Source organism: Anarrhichthys ocellatus, unplaced genomic scaffold, assembly GCF_004355925.1.
Source record: "Anarrhichthys ocellatus isolate YVR2014 unplaced genomic scaffold, GSC_Weel_1.0 scaffold87, whole genome shotgun sequence".
In the NCBI taxonomy this organism is placed as follows: domain Eukaryota; kingdom Metazoa; phylum Chordata; class Actinopteri; order Perciformes; family Anarhichadidae; genus Anarrhichthys; species Anarrhichthys ocellatus.
The window spans coordinates 434,089-441,650 of NW_022280117.1; the positions used below are offsets into that span (position 1 = coordinate 434,089).

The following is a 7,562-nucleotide window of genomic DNA, read 5'->3' on the forward strand; positions in this document are numbered from 1 at the left end:
TTTAACACATGAAGCTTTGACTTCACTCGTCAGAACCGGAGGTTTGCCGCCTGACTACAATATACTGTAGGTTTTTAATTTCCCTATATTTGTGATATTTTGATCATCAAGTCAAACTTAAAGGACTATTTTTGGAAACCAGGGAAGTAATTGTGATCAACTATTCAAGTATTAATAAAACCATAAATCAGTGGGATTTCACCTCTTTACACACAATGTTTTATTTAATAGTCATACATTTCATAATAAACACCATCACATCTGATGTAAATAAAGAGACGAGGACAAACTTAGCAGCAGAGTTTTAGAGTTATTGGACTTTTATCCATCATCTCTTTAGCTTCCAGTAATGAGTAATGACACTTCCAGTATTCAGAAGTCATTCAACAAAACCACAAGCAGTGACTCACAGGTTCATCAGTACACATGAATATTAACTTAAATAGTGCTCATAATACAAAGTGAGGAGCCGCAGCACTCTAGTAGTCAGAACTGATACCTATTCCAACGCTAAGTGCAATTTAAACATTTCAATCAGGCGTTCTTATGAGGACTGTGAGGATCGCAGCTTCCTGTTTCAACAGCAATGCATTAAAACGTTGCAGTAACTCGATCCTTGCAGGTTTTGCCCGTGCACAGATGAAGACACGCATAACTATTGTTGTTCAAGTTGCTCAGTGACAACAAGCAACACAGATGCAATGTTCAAGTTAAGTCCAAACGTTAAAGAAGACGTTTCCAGACCTACATATGCATGCACACTCGTACTATACATGACAATATTCAGAATTTGAATATTGTCTCTGTTTCTATGATGTATAAGCAGATTTATGTTTATAAAGACATCCTGGGGAAGTGTTTGTCACACTGAACTATGTCAGAATGTCTGATGTATGAATGTTAACAGTGTGACGGGGTTATGACTCTAGAGGGAGTGTGATGTTAAACTCAAACTCACTTCACGCAGTATCTTTGCGTCCCGTTCAACTCTCCATCATCCGCTTGGTCTGTTAAATTACCGCCGAGCACAGCGAATTATTCATTCCTCACCTCCCCCTTGTGATGTTAATACGGACTGAATGGAGCTTTAGTCTGATTATCAGGCTACTTTATTGTTAACTGCAGAGGATTACGCTGCTCAGGAGACTTAGAGGCCAACCAGAAAGGTTTTTATACGGAACTGAAAATCAAAGCTTTGGCTGGAATTATAACAAATATGAGATTTGATTCAGGAAAACTCCAACTGATCAGGAGGTGCTGCAGCTCTATGAAATGATGATGATGAGTTATGACCTAGAGGATAACCACAGATCTCCCTGCGTCCAGACGCTCCGTCTACACATCAACGTATCTTCTCCAGCCGATCAACGATCTCATTAAGAGACTTACAGTGACGAGTCTCTGCTCAGTAAAACAGATAAAGAGAACGTTGAGAAACGCCACAACCTTCCTAACAATGTGAAGTAATCACAGGAACACAAGCTCACACAAAAATATCAACATTTTGTCAATTTTAAAAAGGCACAAAAAATCAGTTTAGGGTCAGAAATGACAAAAATCTTCTTGTCTGGTGGAATCGTAAAGAAAACTAAAAGTAGAAGTAAGATTTCTAAATGTCTGCGAGACAGAAGACACGTGTTTTATATTTGACATCAGCACCGATGAGGATATCTGCATCACAAACCTCACACAGTGTTCAATGAAACAGAATTATAGTTTGTATATGATGCAGAACTACGATCATGTGTTCATACATTTGTCAGCTGTGACGATATTTCGGCTCATTCAGTCATTTTAAAACCATCCTTCCAGTTTGTTTTCACCCTGCTAACCCAACGATACTCCAGCGTTTTTAATCAGGTTATACAATATTCAGAATCTACATGTGTGTGAATGTGAACGTGTTCATGCACGAGTCCGTTCCTCAGGCCGGAACTCTGCAGAGGAAACACGACGACACATTTCTCTGATGCAAACCGATGTTTTCAACCGACTTTAACAAACTGGTCACTGATCCGGGTTCAGTTCATGCACACTGACTCACACTGTACAGAGTCATTAGGAGCAGGAGCTGTTTCATACGAGTAAGATAAGAAGGAAGCTGAGTTAGCTGAGGTTGTGTTTTTCCTTTGATTAGAAATGAAGGTAACACTTTGTAATAACGGTTATTAATTTAGCAGCAACAACTTTAATTCACCAGAATCCGTCCGGTCTCACGTTTTCTTCTCTGCTGCATCTCACACCATGTTTGAACACATCTGATACTAAATAAAATAAGCACAGACTTCATAATATAATTATCTTATCACCACAATCTAAAGAGACAGTAAACTGCACCACAAACATATTATATCATATTTATTCCTGATAAACTGCAGATTTATGAGCATGAAAAGAATGAAAGTCTTTAAAAGATTTGGTCCAAAATTGACGGCATATATGAGGTTTCTTTAAAGTTATATGGAGGATATATGGAGTATAAATACACCTCATTTTAAATGTTGATATAAAGTTAGCAAAACAAATCTTCAAACATTTTTCTTTTCTGCTGATAAAGAGCTTTTTTCTGTGTTTGTGTTTCTTGAAACAAGGCAGCTGCATCTCTTACACTCCATTATAACATCTGACCGTATATTAGACTCTGAGGCAGAAAGTAGGCCTGTATAGTAATGACGCAACGATAAGCGCTGAGAGACACTTGCTAGCGTGTGCCGGACCAGAGAGAGGCTTAAGGGCTTGTTTGTGTGTGTGTGTGTGTGTGTGTGTGTGTGTGTGTGTGTGTGGGGGGGGGTTTACATAACCATCAGGGCTCGTTCTGCTCCTCGCATTGCTAATGCAGCTTCCACGGCCACAAGCCTGCTTTAAGCTGCAGGATAACAATGAGAGAGACAGACAGAGAGACAGAGGGCGCTTTAAGCCCTGCACTCAGCATCACTCCGTCCAGTCACAAACATCATCAGCTCATCTGTCTGCCGTGCACAGACACAAACGTCTCAGCTCTCAGTGTTTCAGACTCAGCATCACTCACAACACGACGAGACCTGCAGGTTCTGTTTGAATCACTCGCACTGATGTAGCACTGAAGTATTGTGTCGTGTGTATCGAAGCCAGATACCTCTTCTTCCTCTGTGTCATAGAGCTCCATCACATGTGATATGTTCCTCCAATGTACAAAAAATGCAAGAATTATGTCCAACAAATACGTGCAAAATTTCTGAAAAATGTGTAAAATTTTCAAAAAATATTTGAGAAAAGTTCGAAAATTTCATTGAAAATCTCCCAAAACTGCGTGAAAAATGTTTGGAAAAAAAATTGAAAAAATGTGCCTAAATTGCGTGAAAAAGGTTTCAAAATCTCCCAAAAATGTGTGAAAAAAAGTGTTTGATATAAGCTACAGTGAACAGCTGTTTTGAATTGTGTATTATAAAATAAATGATTAAATTGTGACCAGTTTTTAGAGTTTCACGTCATTAGTAGAAACCAGTAGACTTGGTGCTGAGGAGGCAGACGGACACATCGTTGGTTTAGGACTTTTCCTTCCTTCTGTCAATGTCTAGTTTACGATCTTCTCCTGTTCTGTACATGAGGAAACCATCTATGTTTCCATTGAGGTTCAGATCGTTCAGAAAGGAACGGGGCTATTCTTAAGACAATGTTAACAAAGTCACTGATGCATAAACAAACACAGGATTTTAAACGTCCTCCAGGCTTCGGGACATTCCCACACCTGGACCTTCTCTCCCAGGAGTCAAAGTGGCTCGTTGTTTGGAAGGTTTTACATGTCGTAGTACACCCAGAGATCCACTCTGCGGTTAAGAGGTGGGCTGCAAATAGCTCAGGTACCAGCGGTGTGTAATGGAGTCTGTGTGCGGTTGTGTTGACTTGGTATTCAGACAGTGACTGCAGGCTGAAGGACCGACAAGGATGCTATTCTTAGTTTGAGCACCGCCACATGTTAGCTACCAACGCAGACAGCAGAGTCCTGCGTTAACATTCAATCTAACGTGATTCAACACGTTCAATCTTTGGTTTTTATTTCTACAACTGCCAGAGCAAAGCTGACAAACATGTACAAATAATCAGAAAATACTTATTTCTTATCCTTCTTAAAATCTAATTCCCTTTCTTAAACATCATCACAGTCTTTGTTGATATACTTGCATTATTCTTGTATTTAAATGTGGGTTGTATGGTTGAATGCTCTTATTATAAGTCACTTTGGATTAAAGTGTCGACTAAATAAATGTAATGTTATGTAACTTTGTTTTGGCAGCAGCTGTTTTGAGCTTAAAAAAAGGCCGTTAAAAAAACACTTCACACGTCCTGCTGAGCAGCAAACAGCAGACGACTCAGTTAGAGACGAGCTGGTGAACAAATCGGAGCATTTAGCAGCTAAAGAGACGGATGGTGGAGGAGGTGGTGGAGACCAAAGACGGAGCTAAAAGAGAGAGAATCCTGGACTTTCGTTCATCAGGTGACCAGAAAAGAAAGTTAATTGCTAACGTTGCTCAGCGTCTGCTGCATATAACGAGCGACTGTTTGTGAACACCAAATCCGACATTGACTTAAATAACGTAACAAACATACTTATTTCAAGCCAAACCACCATGATGTTTCACTAAATCTAACCAAGTAGTTGTGTTGTGTTTTTGTTTTGTTAGTTTTACAGGGTTGTCAGTCCTTGAATATCATAAATCACATGTGGACGGAGCAGATTTTAATAAACGTTATGAGTTCAGCCTCACCGACGCCATCGCTGCCACATCATCAGACCGGTCATGTCTGAGCATAACGAGATGAAACAAGTGGTACACAATTCCTCTCCCTTATAAAGTACAAATTTAGGAAGTTGTCGCTCCCTGAAAGCAAATAACTCAGCACGATGAACGTTAATGCACAAAAACAATCAGTCATTCCATGACTCCGATTGTTGACTTCAGCTCGGCTTCTAATGTTTCCAGTAAATCAGATCCTCACTCACTGTTGTTCCTATTTAACTCATCTGAGACTAATCCCATTAAGACGGATGTTACAAACATGGTGTTCAGTGGGTAAACAGCGGCTGTGAGGAACGACATAGAAACTAAGTGATAACATACACAAATACTTTATTGGTATTTCTGTGTATTAAATTTATTCATTGTGTCTTGCACACACAAGTGCATAGTCCACATGGACTAATAGTTAAAATACACCAAAACTATATATCTGCAGAGGTGAAACAATTGTCTGACTGGAACAATATACTGATATACAGGATCACATCACATCACATCACATCACATCATATCATATTTCAAACAAAGCCGTCTTCTCTCTCGAGCAAACTAATAAAAACTGGCACAAAAAAGGTTCCTGTTGAAAAAGACAAGTCTTTTTCAATGAAGCAAAGAACTCATGAGGAGAGAAGAATTACTCTAAATGATCATATAATGATAAAAACCAGTGGTGTGTTCTTCTCAACATACAGCCTTCAGGAAACGTACATTCAGCCGAGCAATACAACAACAACATGGACGTAAACAAACAAAACAGCCAGAGAAATATAGAACGTACGTCTTAAGTACATTTTCTCAAGTACAATTTGGAGGTACGTGTACAGTAGTATATCCATTTTTACTACTTTAAACTTCTATTCTACTACATTTTAGAAGGAAATGTTGTACTTCACCCCCCAACAAATATCTTAATATCTTGTTGCACACTATAATGTATAATTATTATCTCTAACAGTGCGAGATAATTATTTTACTTTGATACTTTAGGTGCATTGTGCTGGAAACACTTTGTGTACTTTTACTCCACTAGACTTTTAAAGTGTATTGTTACTTTTACTCCAGTAAATAAACATTGAAGTACTTCTTCCTCTACTGTGTACTGAATCTATAGCATTAGAATACATAACTGTGAATACCGACCGATCCTTACGAAACCAATTCAAAGGAGCAACTCCATGTTTTGTAGTTTTATTTGAGCAACTTAAATATTGTTTATTTTAACATTTTATACTTTAATCTAAATTCTTAAACTCTGAAAAACTGTTTTTTTTAACTTGCAAAGTGGAATTGGAACGAAATAAGTAAAAATAGATAAACACAAAATATTTCAGTGTTTGACCATCAATTATTAAGTAGTTGTTAAACTTCACAGTTTGGGGTTTGTTTCTTTTTACGTATTAAATTTTTGTTTGCTTCGATAACCAACAGTTCCTCTAACTCGCTCTTAAAGAATAAAGTAGTTAAAGTTTAGGTGCAAATAAAACGGTAGAAGTAACTTTGAGAGGATGAGATCTTGACTTCACAACAACAGAAGCGTTTTTATTACATTGAGATCAATGTACGGATCAAAGTCATGTGAATGAACAACAGTGTTACGAGCAGCAGATACGATTGAATAATTAATGATGCATCTGTGAAGAGAGTGGACATCAAATGAGCCGAGTCATCAATTGTGGCGGAGTGCTCTGATGTGTTGTTGCTCCGACAGAAAGCTGCTTTAGGTTCTTCAGGAGATCAAAGTCGGCTCGCGTCCTCAGTTGTGACTTTAGTCGCCATGTTTCCCAACATGTTACAATGTCACCAATTTAAAATGTGCTCGGAATCAACTATTAATTAATTATTTTTTATTATGTTTTACTTTAATATTATCATAATTATTTATGTCGTCATTTAACTTACTTAACATTATTATTATGATTTATTTATTCATTTACTTATTTAATTATTTATTTTTAGCAAACTATTTACTTTTTTTAAATATTTTTTCCTCATTAATATTAATGTTATTTAACTTCCTTATCAACGTTATCATTTTGTTTTCCTGAACATTACTAGAAGCAATATTTTTCTCATTATTTATTTATGTAGTTATCAACCTTCTCGATCAACATTATTATTATTATTATTATGTATTTCTCTCCTCTTCCTGCTTCTGTCTTTGAGTTATTTAAATTTAAATATCTTTCATACACAAAACAACTACAACTCTGAGCCATGTTTGAATCATAACGTCTGTTTTATACGTTGTGTCTTTTCTGTCTCGTTTGTCACCTGTTTGCGTCACACTGACAACATTTCTTGTTGTCACTTGATTTTCCTACAGTAAGCAGAGCTGCAGCAGTCAGTCGACTGACAGAAAATCATTTTTAATAATGGATGAATCATAAAAAATGTCAAACCTTTGAAGGTTCCCGTTTCTACAACAGCAGCATTTTCTGCTTTTCTTCGTTTTGCATTTTAGGTTCATATTTTGGGAGTTTTTGACTGTGGACAGTAAGTGTAGCAGGAAACTTCACATAGTTTTCTGATGCGTTTCAGACTCAACGATTAATAAAGAAAGTAAGCAGCAGATTAGACGAGTGTTAACTGTCACTTTTCATGTGAACAACTGTCTCTCTCTATGACGACTTCTCTCAACGATAAACACTTCTGATGTAAAACAACCAGTTGTTGTCTAACTTGACTTTATCTCGGGTCTTATTCGCAGACTACTTCAGAGGGTGTTGAGCTCAGCTGGGCTCTGCTGTCTGGGTTCAGTGTCCGCCCTCACAGCAGCGAACACCA

At 37.6% G+C, this 7,562-nt stretch overlaps 1 protein-coding gene across 1 annotated transcript in view; it reads right to left on the bottom strand.

Annotated features, from left to right (window-relative positions):
* rasgrf2a (Ras protein-specific guanine nucleotide-releasing factor 2a) overlaps nucleotides 1–7,562 on the bottom strand; it is a 22,142-nt gene that overhangs the window by 11,291 nt on the left and 3,289 nt on the right. The window lies entirely within an intron of this gene.